General features: G+C 36.4%; 1 pseudogene; it reads right to left on the reverse strand.

The window, feature by feature from the left end:
* Window positions 1-14,310: 14,310 nt before the first annotated feature.
* LOC114224569 (bax inhibitor 1 pseudogene) lies at window positions 14,311-15,125 on the reverse strand (annotated as a pseudogene).
* Window positions 15,126-15,508: the final 383 nt, after the last annotated feature.

Below are 15,508 nucleotides of genomic sequence, written 5' to 3' on the forward strand. Positions count from 1 at the left end.
AGTTTCATTTTAAACGTCTTGCTTTTATTTACTTTTTATAAGAGTATCTACATGTAGTAATTTGTTCAATATCAATAGAAGTTTTATAACAGTAATATACAACAAACAAATTTTGATTGACAGTGCATGGTAAGTTCTACTTCCAATTCCACAAATGTTAATGAATATTCAATAAGCAAGGAAAACTATGCTGTCCTTGACAAAAAATGTATTTTTTTAAAAGATTTTATTTACTTATTTGTCAGAGAGAGAAGGAGAGAGAGAGACTGAGCACAAGCAGGGGGAGTGGCAGGCAGAGGGAGAAGGAGGCTCTCCGCTGAGCAAGGAGCCCCATGTAGGACTCTATCCCAGGACTCTGGGATCATGACTGGAGTGAAAGGCAGATACCCCCATGTGGGACTCGATCTCAGGACTCTGGGATCATGACCTGAGTGAAAGGCAGATACTTAACCGACTGAGCCACCCAGGCGTCCCTAAAAATGTATTTAAAAAGTTTAAAAAACACGATGTCAGTATCATCTTAAGTTCTGAATGAAAAATATATTCAGCTACTGAAATCTTTAACTCATTGTAGCATGACTTTCCATTTAATATAAATTTGAGGAAGTGCTTATAATTTATTGAATATTTACATGTATTTTCATGTGGGCAAAATAGCTTCAACACTTCAAATATATATTCATTTGGAATGCTATTTGAGGATGTGTAATACAAATATTTGTATAGTTTAAAATTATGAAACATGCACAACATATACATGAAAAAATATAACCAGAATTGATTTAACCTTGGTAAGTATTACTTTCCAAATTTTAACTGAATGACTAGAAGGTCAGAGCATATATATCACTTAAAAGTGTAATTAATGGCAAATGTATAAAAAAGCTAAGTCTAAGTCTTGACATTTTACTTTTACAGCAGACAGATAATTCATTTTTAGCACAAGGATTGATTTTTTATACTCAAAAAGGACCGCATTCTCATTTCATGTTTACTCCAAGCCCCAGAGTTTGTGAATTTGGCTTTCTTTCTTTATAGCGCCATTCTCCTGAGATCCTCCAAGAGAGGAAAGCAAATCACCGGTCAATATTTAGACTTGCGCATTCTTCTGATTAATGAAAGGGACAGCATTTGGTCTCTTAAGGCACCTTGTGCAATATTACAGGTTTATCCATAGCAGACAATCAAAATCTTCATTAAGTAATTTTAACTGATTTCTGGCAGCCTTCACTACATTTACTTGTCAACTCTGATACTCACATAAGCATCTCACTGCCCATTAGGTTCTTTAGTACATTTTAATAAGCATTCCGTCCTTCCTTCCTTCCTTCCTTCTTTTTCCTAACATGAAGTAAGTTATTGCAGGTGGTAGCAAAGAAAAGGTGTGTATTCTGTGTTGTTAGTCCTTATTTTAGAGAAATAGAATAATGGAATTATAGTTTATACTGCATTGGGTAAGCATCATTTTAATGACTGGAAGGCATATGCAGCTGGTGCTACTATAGAAATAGATTATGACTTACCACAGACATAGAACATTTGTTTTCCTGTGATAAACAATGATATGATTCATCAATTGGAGACAAGCCAAGAGAGAAAAAATATTCTAACAAAAGTTAGTATTGTGGTGGCATATTATATTTAAGAAGATTCAATATGTTACCCCTTAACCTAAATCTATTTAGGGAGCCACCATTGCAAGCTTAACACAATTAAAGAGTGTTTCATAATATCAACTACTTAGGATAACTGATATAATAGTCCTCCATGCCTTTCTTAACTTTAGAGTCACTAAAAAATCTTCTTAATAGACTCAGTTTTGTTGGTTGTTGAAAATGTAAGCAGCTATAAAACAAATCCTTCATGACAAAATCAAGTCAGTCTTCCTTCTGCTCTAAACTTATTCTTCTTATTCTCCAGTGATTACTGTTTTATAAATCCATAAATGAGTCCTTTGGGGCATTCTCTATTCACCTGTATTATTACTGTAATGCTATATTTTTGCTTATGGGATTAACCTTGATTATTTGCACTCAGATCTCTCTGGCCCCAATTTTTCCTTTTCAAGAACTTTTAGTGCTGTGCTTTGTACATGCATAAGATTAGTCACATATAGTCTATCCCTCAAGATCATTTTCTTCTGTGGCTCTGTCCAACCTCTGTGTCTTGACCTTCTGATTGCCTTTCTGTGGTACTGGTATCTGCCGCCAAAAGTCTTAACACATCCTGGTAACATTCTCTTGCCCCCCCCTTTTTTTCCGATCATTCTTAATTCTACCCTACATGGTGTTATGAGCAGAATTTTGTCTCCCAAAGTTCATATATCAAAGTGCTAGACCCCTGTCCCTCAGAATATGATTATATTTGAAGACAGGATTCTTAACGAGGTAATTAAAGTAAAAAGAGTCATTAGGGTTGGCCTTAATCCAATACAAGTGGTTATAAGAAAAGGAGATTAGGACACAGACACACAGAGAGAAAAGACCATGTGAAGACAGGAAGGAGAAGATGGCCATCTGCAAGCAAAGGACAGAGATCTCAGAAGAAACCAACCCTGATGACACATTTATCTCAGACTTCTAGCCTCTAGAATAGTAGGAAATAAATTTCTGTTGCTTGTGCCACCCAGTCTGATATTTTGTTATGGCGGCCCTAGAAAACTAATACAGATGAGTTTTACCCAGATATATGATGGATTGAGAACACACATTGATCTCTGTTCTACCTCCTCCCTCCGCCACTAAACTACCTCCTAAACATATTAGAGGGGAAAATGATATACATTCAAGGACAAGAAAAATAGGAAAGCTAACTGCTAATGAAAGGCAATGGCAAATGTTCCAAAGCAAATGAACTAATTTAGCAGTACACAGAAAGCTGAAATAGTCTCTGTTGCACAGAAAGAAGTTAATGAGAATCAAGAAATTTGGGGGGCTGAAGAATCCAGAAACATTCAAAAATTATGTGGAGAACAAAGCAGGTGCATGGAATGTGGATGAAAAAAAGGATTGATTGAAAATTTTGTTCCACACTATCATAGTAAGGGATGATATGAGAGGATTACTCCATGAAGAAAGTAACCAGAAGATGTCCAAGATTGAGGTATAAATAAAAGTTAGGAATGAGGCCTAAAAGAGAGATAGTAAGTGAAAAATCTATATTCTTGAGTAAGATTCTCAACACCCTTCTTCATTTTGGCTTTCAAATAATAATTAAAGTCCAGAATATTCCATTCTAACCCTCTGGCAAAATTTTGGAAATTTCCAATATGAGATTTTAATTTTCCACAACAAAATGCCCAGTCATCCTACAGGGAAGAAAACCAATGTATAAACTCCACCCATAGATGGGATTTCCAAACAACTTTTGAAGTGTCTTACTGCCAAATTTGAATGACAATAGTCAATAGTGATCGGACAATTGAGAAAAGCCTTTAATGTGAAAAACAATACATAGAGGATGCCTGGGTGGCTCAGTTGGTTAAGCGACTGCCTTCGGCTCAGGTCATGATCCTGGAGTCCCAGAATCGAGTCCCGCATCGGGCTCCCTGCTCAGCAGGGAGTCTGCTTCTCCCTCTGACCTTCCTCACTCTCATGCTCTCTCTCGACCATTCTCTCTCTCTCAATAAATAAATAAAAATCTTTAAAAAATAAAAAAAAAAGAAAAACAATACATAGAATAAACAAAAATTTAAAAACAAAAATTTAGGAGACAGAGAAAAACGTAGAGAATAAAGTCAAAAAAACAATTCCCATAGAGAAAGAAAAACAATGTGAATCCATTAAAAAGAAGAAGAAGAAGAAGAAAAATATTCAGAGACTGAGAAAGTATTCTGAAATTAAAAAATAAATAAATAAAAAGAACATGGGAGCAAACTTTTAAAGCTTAGAAGATGGGAAGATAAGTTGGAAGAAATAATCTAGAAGGCCACCTGTGTGGCTCAATCAGTTAAGTGACTGACTCTCGGTTTCAGCTCAGGTCATGATCTCAGAGTCATGATCTTAGGTTTGTGAGATCGAGCCTGGTGTTGAACCCCGTCGAGCCCTGTGTCTGGCTCCTTACTCAGCAGAAAGTCTACTCCTTTCTCTCTCTCTCCTTTTGCCCCTTCCCCCCACCATCAAAAATAAATAAATAAATCTTAAAAAGAAAAAGGAAGAAAGAACCTAAAAATTAGAACAAAAAGACAAGGAGATAGAGAATAGAAAATTATAGCATTTCATCTTTAAGTCTTTACATTCCATTAATAGTCTTTCTGAAAAGAAAAGTAAATATAAGGGAGAGAATGATAAATGATAAATAAAATTCCATAATTAAATTTCAAGCTGAAAGTAATAAAGGAAAACTTTACCCATACTAAGGAACATAATATTTAGCTTAAGGAACTACAAAGGAAATAAGTTTAAAAGCTTATAAAATAAGAAATATAAGGAAAGATAAATACAAAATAACAATCACACTGGCTCTGTAATGTGGCAAGGGCCTAATGACAAGATTGTAAGTTAGATAAAAATGAATAAAAGCAACTGATTCAAATTTCTCAAGAATTATTAATTTTCAAGCATATGTTAAAAGATAATAATTCTCAAGATTATTTCCATCTAGTAATTCTATACCCAGCCAAACTGCTTTATAATTATTATTGTAATTTCATCCAATATGAGAAAGATGCTCTTATCAAAGATATTCGACCGAACTACACAATTTACCAAAGAAATGGCAAAAACCAGTCCATAGTTGACATGCCTCTCAGCCCGTTCAAGTGTAAGGTGAAAGAGGAGATGCTGTGAGATTATTTTTGGAGAAAGCTCTGTTATAATCCCCATTGACTCCTCTACCCAGAGAGACGAATGTGCTATACCTGCGTCAACTCACATCTATTAAGTGAGGAATTCAGTTAATGACTGCAGACATTAATATATGTCCAATGTAGGTTAGAGGCATCATAGCAGAGAATCTGGCTCCTGCCCAGAAGTAAACTGTGGGCAGAGAATATATGTGAAGTTTCACCCAAAGTCATGACAGATGTTCTAAAGCAAACTAGAAATTGTTGGAATTTTCTTGTAGGTGCTTCTCAGAGATCATGCTGTTTTGAGAAATAAAGTATCTTCTATAATCAACAGAGATGGTTATAGACATCCCCCAGAGAAGAAGTCTCCTATGATATTCTCTTTCTCCCAGTATACTTGAGACTTTCTAAAATATGGACAAATCTGGGGCACCTGGCTGGCTCAGTCAGTTGGTAGAGCATGCGACTTTTGATCTCAGGGTCACGAGTTCAAGCCCCATGTTGGGCATAAAGCTTACCTAAAATAAGTAAAGAAACAAGTAAATAAATATGGACAAACCCTCCTCTGACCAAAACAAAATCTAAATATAAAGTTAATTAACAGGAACTCTGTGCTTAAATTGCCACCCGCATCCAGATATATAGTATTCATTTATTTCCATTGGATAATAAAAGATTTTGGCCATCTGGATTACCCTTCTAGGATTTGGTTGTGTGCATGGATGATCACTTACATCACATCCTCAGCCATGTGTTTGGTTCCTTAAGTTATTATGAAACTTCAGTTACTTTACCATAAAATACCACTATCCTCTAACCTCAGGCCAAGACTTTTTCTCTTACATGAATTCATTGCTTGTGCTAGTTTTTTCATTTCCCTATTTTTATCTTTACTATCTATTTAAATGTTTTTTTTCTTTGCTTGCCAGAGTGCCATTTTTGGCTTCCTCTGAGGCCTCCCTAAGTAGTCATTCCTTCTTATCTTTTCATGCTATGGTATGTTCCTATATTACACATACAGGAAACATTAGAACTTATCTAAGACTCCAGAAAGGAATAATGTAAATCTGCATGTTACCATTCTAATAAATAAAATACTCGCTAACAGATAGTTAATACAGGATTAAGCTTGGTAAATCAACACTACTGTCGTCTACTAATTCATAGGATACCTGGTTAGATATAATATGTGCCTGTTGTCATGGGTTTGGTATTTTTGGATACTCAGATGACTATAATTATATACTCCTTCCTCGACATTATGAAAGCCAGTCTCTGAAGCAGACTTCCTGACATATAGCACACTGATTATCCTGTCACCCTAGACTACATTTTTTCCCCTTCTACTATTCTCATTGCCATCTCATCCTAAAACATTAAATGAGACAGTAGAGAAAATACGGATCACCGAAATGCCTTTCTAGATCAGTGAATTACTCCCTTTTATTTTAGAGCCTTAACCAGTGACTGGTAACTTTTTTAGTCAGCTAATCATGCATATAGATGACGAACCTTTTCAATCTGTGTATGCATGTTTTACTGACATACTTATAATCTACTCTCATTTAGCACTGTTGCTCTCAGAAATGAGGAGAAAATGAGTTGAAAACTAAAAGGAAGACCAGGGTAGAAAAGCGAAGCAGAATGCTTACTTTCAAATCCTTCAAGTCTATAAAAAAGCAAGGAAGATATATTGTAACTATTTTCCAAGTAGAAAAAAGTGAGCAGCATGTTCCTTGAAACTAAACAGTAAAAGCTCTTTATATGAGCGCTTATGTGCCTGTGTATATGTATTTAACTTCATACTTCATGTGTAGCAGAGGGAATCTATGCCTTCTTTTTATCTTTGCACATTTGTTGGCCAAAAGAAATTTCAGAGACACAGACATGGTGGTTTTTAGAATTAACTTCATTAAAAGACTTATAAAAAATAAGTAACATTTAACTGACTTCCCTGCTTTTTAAACAAGTTTATAGCAATACACGTCTGCTTTTTGTTCTCACCTTAAAATTATCCAATAAATAGAGTCTGCACTGCTGTATTTTCTAATTTTCTTTAATATACTCTGATGACATTCAAATAATTGTACAACAAAATAAAAACTATATCAACACGAGTTTTTTGGTTTTGATGTTAAATCTTTCAACTGAGTCATGACACTACCTGAATTCTGAATTCTCTATTTCTTTGTGAATCTTTTCCATTTCCTTTTCATATCTTTTTTCCATTCTAGGAAGATTCTTCTCTATTGTTAAACTGTCCAGATGCCTCTACATAGAAAAATTCAAACTATTGACAAATCCATAAGGAAAATTGGGAAGATAGTGAAGATGATTCTAAAAACAATATAAAATTACATGAAAAAAAAAGCTATACTGTAAAATACATTTTGAGCTACAAAGTGCTTGAAATATATTTATAAATTCTATACAGAGTTCAATAGTCATTAAATAGTTCACGTTTGTTAACTCAATCTACATAATCTTTTATTCTATCAAGAGAAAAGGCAGTTTGAAGACAGCTTCTTCCTGAAATATTTATGTTTTATTATCTCTAATCAACAGTGCAATTATTTCTCATTATCAACACTGTAATTATTCATTCATTTATTCATTTATCTTATACATATGTTAATCAGTTACTATGTAATAGGCCCTGGCTATGTAATTAAGATAAGTCATAGCTTTTGTCCTCATGGAACTTAATGTCCAGAGAGGTATGCAGACAAATAAGCTGATGCTTACAATATAGATGACAAAGGAAACTGAAGGGTGATATAAGAATATATAACAGGTATACATAATAGTTTTGACAGTTCAGGGAAAGCTCCTGAGAAGAAAGAGTAGGATGTGGTTATTGGGGGAGAAGAGGTAGGTTAGAGAAAAGGAAGAAGGAATAGTCCAAGCAGAGTAAGGGGTTTATGCAAAGACCCTGAGATAAGGCAGTCAGGGAAATGGAACCTAGAAATCTATGAGTGGTGGTAAAACCCTGGTTCTGAGGAAATGCAAATACAGCAGCAGAAAGTGCTATAAAGATAGAGGAATCAGGTTGAGAGAGAAGCAGGGCCAAATTAGAATGGTCCCAATAAGACATAGGTAGACATTGGAGACTGGCATAGGCTGAAGTACTTTGTAGAAAGGTTATTCTGTCTACAGTTTGGAGAACAGATTAAAGAGTTAAAAGGGATAAGATCAGAAAGTGTCAACCTTTCTCCACACCCGCCCCCCCCCCCAATTGGTTTGAGGACTGAGTTAGTATTTCATTCTCAAGGGCAATCCATTAACTAATTCTAAGCATGGATTTACATAATGTTAACAATTTGCAAAAATATCACTGATAATGTCAAGAAGTAAAAACTGAAGAGGGAGATAATTGGACAATGAAAAATCTATTCCAAGAGATAAAGGATTCAGGGCGAATACTATAATAACCAGGTAGAGAAAATAGTTGAAATTGGGTGGCAGTGTAGAATAAGAGAGGAGGAAAAATAACCATGCCGCAACTACTGAGTTGAGTAGGTGCAGCAACTCCGCCCTGCAAAGGCTTTTAAATTACTCACTGCCTACACTTTAAGAGAAAGTTTGTCCATCCCTGGTTTAAGACTATTTGTTGTAGAAGCATGGGTGGTAAATTACAGAGAGAAGCCTAACTTGGGAGCAATTTTATGTTTGAGGACATTTTATGTTTTATGTTCCTTGCAAGAAGGAAAAGAGGTATTGAAGATACTGGAAAGAATAGGTAACTATGGGAAGGAAGTCTCAGAGAAGACAGGGGCGGAAGAAATAGTTTTAATCAAAGGAGGGACTTTTTTCCATAGGCAGGGGTGGGAAATATTAAGTCTGGATTTGGATGGAAAGACATTTATCATAGAAGAGTAAAGATTAAAGCATTCAGGTCTAGTGACTTTTTTTTTTTCTCCAATTTTATGAAGTAGGAAGCAAAGACATTTGCTAAGACTAAGGTGGGGGTGGGGAAGAAGGCACTTGTGGGAGAAAGGCAGTCTTTGAAAAACCATTTTGAGGGTTTGGCAGAAAGGAAAAAGTAGGCAAATAATCTCACCTTTCTTGTCTGTCCCTGGGATCCAAGGACTATAAACTAAGGGTTACTAGTGGCACTTACCAGCTCAGTTATGTGACGGCTATTATTTCTCTTTCCATATACCTGGAAGAATTATTGAGAAAATCCTACTTTAAAAGTGTTAAAATAAGTATTAACTCAAAGCACCTGACTTTGAGACAAATAGTTTTCAACTGGTTATTAAATTTAAGGTATCGTACTACATCCTTTTGAGAATATAAAGATGTGATTATGTCTTTCACAAAGCTCACGATTGATAGGTAAGAGCAATATATGCATGAGTAAGGAAGGTCAGAAAAGCCTGAGAAGTGTTACACAGTCAAGGTTAAACAAAATCTTTATGGGGGAAAAAAAACAAAACAAGACAGAAAAAATACATAATTCTTCACAGTGGTGGAGGAAAACTTCAACTAAGAAAACAGGGATGTTTGTACCTGAATAATGTGAAGTAATTTTCGTGCAGCCTTTGATAAAGTTTTTTGTTTTGTTTTTGTTTTTTAACTACACATGTTGCACCCAATGGAAAACAACAATGTGTAGAAGGCATATGATCCTGTCCTAAAGATAGGAAAATAGATCCTGTGCTAAATTATCATCTCTCTTGAGGTCTAAGTAAAAGTTTGCTGTTAATGATTCTAACAAGGGTATCACTAAAAGCATAAACGCTGCATGGCTAAAGCATTTACTTATGCCCCACAAATGACCTTAATTTTTGTACATGCCAATAGCAGTTATAATCTCACATATATGAATCTAATCAAGAATGTAATGACAAACTGAAAATCCATATCTAATCAACATGAGACTTTTACATAAAACTTTTACTTTTCAAATACTACAAATGTATGCCATAGTGTATTTCTGATATACTTAAAAATCTTAGTGGGCATCCAAATCTTTTAATACTTATATTCTAGATTATGAGCTCTTAAATATCAGTGACTCTTTTACACCTTTGTAACACCAAATATTACCTTAGGTAGTAGAGTTTAAAATAGTTGATTTCATGATGCTTTTTTTCTAATTCTTAGTTTTTTTAATTGTAGAATACATAGAATGAGATGTATAAAGGGCTCTAATTTTAAGTGCCCAACACACCACCTAGTCGTATAACCACAACCCACAACTAATTATAGAACACTACTTACTACTATCACTGCAGAAGATTCTCTCATGCCCCTTGTCGATGTCCCTCCCAAAAGTAAGCACTATTTTGATCTCTCTCATAATGCCTTGAAAAGTTCACTTTGATAAAAAGTATTTTGTTTATAATTAATTTGGTGAAAATAAGCATTTATATTCTTAGGTAACTGGTCACAAAGATAACAGGGGTTATTTCAATATAAATTTCAAGCCCAACTTTCTACAATGACTAAGTTCACTAGATAAATACCACCAGCATCAAGCTCATTTTGTGTTGTGCTGTGTGGACCAGAAATAAAAAGCTCATTTAATGGTAACCCTTCAAAGGCATTACTCAAGAGTCACGATCATGTTCTAATTATTATGGGGTGTGTACTAATTCACAAAACAAGTCAGACTCTTTGAAGGCACAGAAAGCCTACATTTCATGCCCCTAAGTTAATGAAGATTAAAAATTCAAGGTTTGTACATTGATGGCAACTACAAAAGCTTTGTTAAGATAATAGTCTTACTCTTCTTCTCATATAACAGTGATGCTTCTGTTAAAGAGTTTCACAGAAGTTTGGCAGATTGAACAAAATTGATGAATAATGACTTTCAATGAGTGGTGCAAAATAGCAATGCCATTCACTTCATTCTAGGGTAGCTCATCATATTTTCCAGACTTTTTTAAACCAGAAAACGAAGTCTTTGTGTGTACTGTGTGATAGAGTATCACATCCTTATGGAGTATGCTCATCCACGGTGCTTTGTACGTAAAGGATGCAGCTCCTGATATTCTTAATGGTAAATGGCAAATCTTCCATGGTATCTACCTCTAGACTGGGGAAGTTCCAAGAGACAGAAGTAAAATGAACTTGGTTGGGGGATATTAGCAAATTATACATAAATAGTGGGCAAGGGGTTAAGATGTTTGTACTGGTGGAATTAAATGGGAGATTCTTTCATTCAGGAAACATTTGTGTTAACTCCTACTGTGAAGGACTGTGCTATATATATTCTCTAAAGGAAACAAAGAAAATGAGAATTCCTGCCTCAGTAATTACTTAGTAGAGCAGAGAAGGGAGGACAAATAACCATGAACAAAGAAGTTTTACCATACACAAAAGGACAGATGTTAAAATCACTGTTTATCAAAAACTTGAAAGTAGATCAAAATAGCAAAGAATGTCCTGGTAGCACAAAAATAGCCTCATTTTAGAATTCTCATGAACTTTTATTGTAACCATTAGTACCACCCCCTCCACCATTCCTAATATCAAAACACTTTTAATATTTTTGTCATTACTATCCAACAAGACTCATCTCCTCTTTGACTGTCCTATGTACTCCAGGCTTTACCCAGAATGGTGTTTTGCTCCTTAGACAGCATTTGTTCTTCTGTTTCATAATTGCTTGAAGATATAGCTCTAAAGTTATCTTCTCCAACTTCCCTAATTGTGTGCACCACAGGTGTATATTCTTTTACCATCAACATCTCCTCAATGTTTAGGTCTAAATGTCTTATTACATCACTGGTGATCGTTTTCAGATTGCTTTCTACTACAAGAAAGTGCCACAATAAAAGGGCACTGTATGGGGTTTAGTATTCATTTAGTATCTAATATATAAGAAGTCTTCAAAATGCTTGCTGGAATCCACCTGGGTGGCTCAGTTGGTTGAGTGGCTGACTCTTGGTTTTAGCTCAGGTCATGATCTCAGGGTCATGACAGCAAGCCCCAGATGGGGCTCCATGCTCAGCGGGGAATCTGCCTGAGATTCTTTCCCTCTGCCCCTCCCCGCAGCATGCCTGCAACACGCACACACATATACATGCTCCCTCTTCCTCTCTCTATAAAGTAAATAAATAAATCTTAAAAAAAATGCTTGTTGGATCACAGAATAGCTGAGTGGAGGACAACTGTTGCTTGAGGAACAAGCTTGAGGAAGCTTGGCATAGTGGAAGACTGGAGTCAGAATCTGAAGTTTTAGATGTGATCCTTATCATTGAAAAGCTGCAATCTTGAGCAAGCCATATCTGAAAGCACAGAGACAAGAATTGATAATGAGTAGCAATCTAAGGGAAATGATGGAGTTTAATTTGCTCTCAAGTGATTCTACTTAATAGATAAGTAATTTTAATACAGTGCACATTGCCTAATGAAAAATAAGAAGGCCTAAAAGTGTTTTGTATTACCGTAAAACAAAGGAAATGACATCAAAAGAATGAGTTGTAAGAAGAAGTTGCAAGGTGGTCAGCAAGGCAAAGGAAGACAGAAATTGTTGGATTTTGCTTTGAGACAGATATTGTGACTAGAATGAGTGATTTCCATGGCTCAGATTATAATCTGTTTAAGGGTGACTGAAAGTTAAAGAAAAAGATACTCTAAATGTAGTTTATGCTTTTAAGAAAGTTAGAGATATAAGCACAGAAAAAGACTAAGAGTTTTCTTTTTTTTTAAGATTTTACTTATTTATTTGACAGAGAGCACAGCGAGAGGGAACACAAGCAGGGAGGAGTGGGAGAGGAAGAAGCAGGTTTCCCGCTAAGCAGGGAGCTCCATGTGGGGCTCGATCCCAGGACCCTGGGATCATGATCTGAGCTGAAGGCAGACGCTTAACAACTGAGCCACCCAGGCACCCCAGACTCAGTTTCAATGTAAAAGGTTTATCTTCAACAAAGCAGGAAAGAATATCCAGTGAAAAAAAAGACAGTCTCTTCAACAAATGGTGTTGGGAAAACTGGACAGTTACATACAAAATAATGCAACTGGACCACTTTCTTACAGCACACACAAAAATAAATTCAAAATGGATTAAAGACCTAAATGTGAGATAGGAAACCATTCAAATCCTAGAGGAGAGCATAGGCAGTAACCTCTTTAATATCAGCTGTAGCAACTTCTTACTAGATATGTCTCCTGAGGCAAGGGAAACAAAAGCAAAAATAAACATTGGGATTTCATCAAAATTGAAAGCATTTGTACAGTGAAGAAACAATCAATAAAACTAAAAGGAACCTACAGAATGGGAAAAGATATTTGCAAATGACGTATTTGATAAAAGGTTAGTATCCAAAATCTATAAAGAATTTATCAAACTCAACACCCAAAAAACAAATAATCCAGTTTAAAAAGTGGACAGAAGACAAACAGATGGCTAACAGACACATGAAAAGATGCTTAACATCACTCATCAGGTAAATACAAATCAAAACTATAATGAGATATCACCTCACACCAGTCAGAATGGCTAAAATTAACAACACAGGAAATAACAGTTGTTGGCAAGGATGTAGAGAAAGGGAACCCTCTTATACTGATGATGGGAATGCAAACCAGTGCAGCTACTCTGCAAAACAGTATGGAGGTTCCTCAAAAAGTTAGAAATAGAACTACCCTACAATCCAGCAATTACACTACTAGGTATTTACTCCAAAATTTACAAAAATACTGAATCGGAGGGAGACATGCACCCTGAAGTTTACAGCAGCATTATCAACAATAGCCAAATTATGGAAGGATCCCAGATGTCCATCAACTGATGAATGGATAAAGAATGAGGTGGTATATATACACAATACTACTCGGCCATAAAAAATGAAATCTTGTCATTTGTAATGACATGGATAGAGTTAGAGAGTATTATGCTAAGCGAAATCAGTCAGTCAGAGAAAGACAAATACCATATGATATTATCTCCCTTAAATTCCACTCATATGGGCACCTGGGTGGCTCAGTTGGTTAAGCGACTGCCTTCGGCTCAGGTCATGATCCTGGAGTCCCGGGATCGAGTCCCACATCAGGCTCCCTGCTCGGCGGGGAGTCTGCTTCTCCCTCTGACCCTCTTCCCTCTCGTGCTCTCTGTCTCTCATTCTCTCTCTCTCAAATAAATAAATAAGATCTTAAAAAAATAATAAAAATAAATAAATAAATTCCACTCATATGTAGCATTTAAGAAACAAAAGAAATGAACATGGGTGGTGTGGGGGGGAAGAGAGGGAAACCAAGAAACAGACTCAACTATAGAGAACAAACTGATGGCTACCAGCTGGGAGGGGACAGGCGGATGGGTTAAAAAGGTGATATGGATTAATGAGGGCACTCCTGATGAACACTGGGTGTTGTAGGGAAGTGCTGAATCACTAAACTCTACATCTGAAACTAACATTACACTGTATGTTAACTAACTGGAATTTAAATAAAAATGTGGGGGGAAAAGTTTAAATGTGAAGGTTTAACGGCATTTTTTTTTTCTGATGCTTTTCATTATCACAGAACACACCACCTGCAAAGTGCGCGAAGAGGAAATGAGGGGTGAGGGACAGAGGTCAAAATGGGAAAGCGTGCATGGTCATTTCATTTCTTCTCTTTCTTCTTGTCCTTCTCATTCATAGCCAGGATCATCATGAGCTTTCTGAAGAGAGTAATGAAATCTAAGAAGAGGTCACCGCAGTGCCAGATATAATCCTTATCTCCATTTTCAGGCTTCTCAATAATAAGTTGAGTATCAAAAAGGACAAAGCCACACATGACCACCAGCCCCACATACAGGTTTGCCTGGAAAAGCCAAATGGATCCAAAGAAAAGGTTCCCCAGGGAAGACAAGAGCATCAGGCTCATGGCTGACATCAAGACACCTCCGAGAAAGAGGTAGCTCCGGCGCCTGGCATACAGGGCGCTCAGGGTGAAGCAGGTGAAGATCATTGCTGTGCCCGTGGAGGCGGTGGGAAGAATGCTGGGGTTGATGGCAATGCACAGCTCCAGAGCAGGGCCTAGGCCAACTCCTGTAAGGAAAGCAAATCCAGCAAGAAGTCCCAGTCTTTTTTGCTCAGTTTCATGGCTATGAGGTGTTGTCATCAGCCAAATCATCAACCCCAGGGAGCCCAAGGCAGAGAGCAGGCCAGCCTGAAGGAAATGAGTGTTGACATGGACATAGGCCCCCACGGCCGCCACAAACATACAGAGGGCAAAACTGGCATAGACCTTCTTCAGGTGCTGCTGTGTCGAGGGGGTTATGTGGGAAAATTTTAAGAGTGTATCACAGTTGATCTTCCGATCAAATATGTTCATGATGCCAGAGTCTGTGGGACACAGCCTCCGCTCTTCTTACCAGCCTCCCAGGAGCCTAGGTAGCTCTTCTAACACCGGATGTGTTTCTTTAACGGCATTTTTAATCAAGGTTTTACTTTGTTCTTGGTTTTTGGAGGAAGGATTACTTTGGAGAGAACAGATAATATAATCTCACAAAAACCTAAAATATTTTAAAAGAGTCATGCTGACATCCTTATTTTGCTTGTCCTAAATTTCAAAGTGGCACAAATATGATTTTTCTATGCAATGCTTATCATATGCAATCTTCTATTCATGCCATACTCAAAAAATAAAAGTAGTTTACACTGTCATTTTTAGTAAGTTGTTTCTAAATAACTGCGTTCTTTGAATGACTTTGAACTTTGTTCAGGGAAAATTTTGTCACATACTATGCTACAGCAATACTTTGATTATGTTTGATTTTTTTGG

Source organism: Eumetopias jubatus, unplaced genomic scaffold (assembly GCF_037043125.1).
Source record: "Eumetopias jubatus isolate StellerSeaLion01/CBP00866 unplaced genomic scaffold, mEumJub1_p1.0 scaffold_3, whole genome shotgun sequence".
Classification (NCBI taxonomy): domain Eukaryota; kingdom Metazoa; phylum Chordata; class Mammalia; order Carnivora; family Otariidae; genus Eumetopias; species Eumetopias jubatus.